A 2,698-nucleotide genomic window follows, 5' to 3' on the forward strand; every position below is an offset into this window, starting at 1 on the left:
CTGCAGCCCCGTGGTGCGGCTGCCAGTGACACGATGCTAAAAAGGAAGAGATCTTCTGATAAATCCCCGTGAGTGCCTGAGGCTCCGGCGAGAGGTTTTGAGCTGGGGGAGGGTAGCGGAGAATGGGACAAAAAGGAGAAAATTGCATCAAACCCTTTCTTTCTTCCTCAGACATTTGTTGTTAAAATCTAAAGTAATCAGAAAACGTCTTCCACCCCCCCTTTCTGTATGGTCTCCAGCACCCTCTCCAGCCTGACAATTAACATGTTAATTTTTTTTTTCTCCCCACCAAATTGCTTTTATGCTGCTATTAGCTGCTGGCTGCTTGCCAGCTCACTCTTGCAATCTCTTGCTCCCCTGCATCAGATAAGCCCCGTTAATACTTTTATTTTAATGCCTTACAACTTGAAAAAGAGGCAGGGGGCAGAGCCGGGGGTGAGAGGCGTGAGGAAGAGAGGAGCAGTGGGTAACTGGGCAGGGGAAAGGGTGAAACACCTTCTCTGGTCCCCAGGTGCTGCTCCAAGCAAACGTTAATGCTGCCTATGATGAGATATTGCAGCCACCAGTCCGGCTGGTTAAATGGTTCAATCAGCGTAACGAATGGTTCTGCTAGGAGAGGGGGAATGGAGAGAGGAGAAAGCTTCTGGTTGGTTAGATTTCAATAAAATAAAATAGTTTCTGCTAGAGGGCAATACCCTCTGAGGCCCTTGTCAGTGTGTTCCTCATCTCCTGGCAGGCTCCAGGTGGTCCAGTTAAACCCCTCGTGTCCCCAGGAGGTCTGCTGGGGCGGCTGGAGGCTGTCACATCCCTGCGCTCCAGTTAAACCCCTCGTGTCCCCGGGAGGTCTGCTGGGGGCGGCTGGAGGCTGTCACATCCCTGCTCACATCCTTCTGTGCCTGTCCTCAGAAAAGCCACTACCCACGTGTTTACCTCCAAGTCTTGGGGACCTTTTGAATTCACAAGGAGATCATCCTCTAAGGCTTTCCTGATTTTCATTTCCTTTTTGGTTTCCTTCTCTCTCTCTTTTTTTTTTTTCTTTTTTTTTTTTTTTCTTTTTTCCCCCCTTCCCTTAAATCAGCCCCAGTGAGCTGACTTTCCCACGTGCTGCTCTCAGGATGGCTGGGGGGGTTCTCTCCCTGCCTGTACCCACCTCTCCTCCTGCGGACAGGTCCCCTGCCCGCAGAGCCGCTGTGGTTGTGCCTATTTACTCTGTGTGGGTTCAAAGAACAGGGCACCGAGGCAGGCAGCCAGCACAGAGGTTGGAAAAATCAACAGTCATAAAAAAGTGAATACAGTTTGTAACTGTTTTACCTATCGAGCCTCCTTGAAAAGGGAGAGTTTGTGAGCAGCAGCACGACATGGATGTCTGGAAGGCTGGGTGTCTTCCCAGAAAGCCAGCACGGAGGTTGGAAAAATCAACAGAGTCATAAAAAAGTGAATACAGTTTGTAACTGTTTTACCTATCGAGCCTCCTTGAAAAGGGAGAGTTTGTGAGCAGCAGCACGACATGGATGTCTGGAAGGCTGGGTGTCTTCCCAGAACCATCCCATCTTCAGCTCTCTCCTCCCTGAAATATTTTGGAGTTTAACCAGACTTTGCATCCTTTTTTTATTTATTTACTTTATTGTTTTTATTAGTCTGTAGGAAAAGCAGGAAATTGTCTGGGGGCTGAGTCCTATAAATAGCGTGGACAGTCTTAGTGTTTCACATACTTTAGCAAAAAGTTGGTTATAAACAGCTTCTCTTCAAATGGTACCAACCCTGCAGGAGGGGGGAAGTACTACAAAGGATGCACTTGAATGTCATCGTCCTGGGTGCAGTTTGTCCCTGTGTTTTTGGCAGCTCTGTGATGCTCCCTTTGATGGCAGAGGTGCAGGAGGAAGGGCTTGGCCAGGGCAGCTCCTCGGTGGCCGTGGGCTCTTCCTTGGTGGCCATGTGCTCATCCTCCACCTCCTTCCTGCCCTCCAGCCAGCACGGATTGTTCCCCTGGGCCATCAGAGGTGTCTCTGGGGGTGGATGGGACAGTGGCCACACTGTGGGAGGGGACAGCCAGGCTGTTTGCTCTGCCAGGGCAATGCCTCCATAGCCCCTCGCGTGGCTGCATGTCCTGTCCCTGCAAACACGGGATGTCCCCTCTGCTGCCTCTTTCCACCCCTGTTCACATGCCGGTTGCACGCAGACACAGAGCCAGAATCTTTATTTATTTTTTCCCTTTTACTCCTATAAAATATTCTCTCTCATCCTTGGAACATTTCTGCCCAGAAGATGCAGTCGTTCAGCTCCAGTGCTGACGCTTTGGGCTGAGGACGTTGTTAATGGTCATGGTCCGACTGCCCGGCGCTGGGATAAATCCTCGGGGTGTTTTACAAGCTCCCTGTGCGCACGCAAGCTCGGGAGCGCAGCAAACTCCTCCTGCTTTTTGGCTGGCTGGCTGGAGCTGAGATAGAAACTGATGAGAAGCCCTGGGAGTAAATCAGATGGGTTTTCTGCAGCATGGTATCCAGGCTTAATCTTAAAAAAGCTAAATCGCCACAAATAATAGCTTAATTGCAAAAATAAGAGCTGATCCTTTCCCTTTGTTCTCCTTAATTTGGAAGAGCATTTAAAGTCTTCCGTTCCTTGTAATTTTTCCTCATTAACTGATTTATTATTTAGTAGCCTTGTTGTTATTGTTTCTTCTTTTTTTTTTTTTTTTTTT

The sequence above is a fragment of the Pterocles gutturalis genome, unplaced genomic scaffold, assembly GCF_000699245.1.
Source record: "Pterocles gutturalis isolate BGI_N339 unplaced genomic scaffold, ASM69924v1 scaffold3578, whole genome shotgun sequence".
NCBI classification, from domain to species: domain Eukaryota; kingdom Metazoa; phylum Chordata; class Aves; order Pterocliformes; family Pteroclidae; genus Pterocles; species Pterocles gutturalis.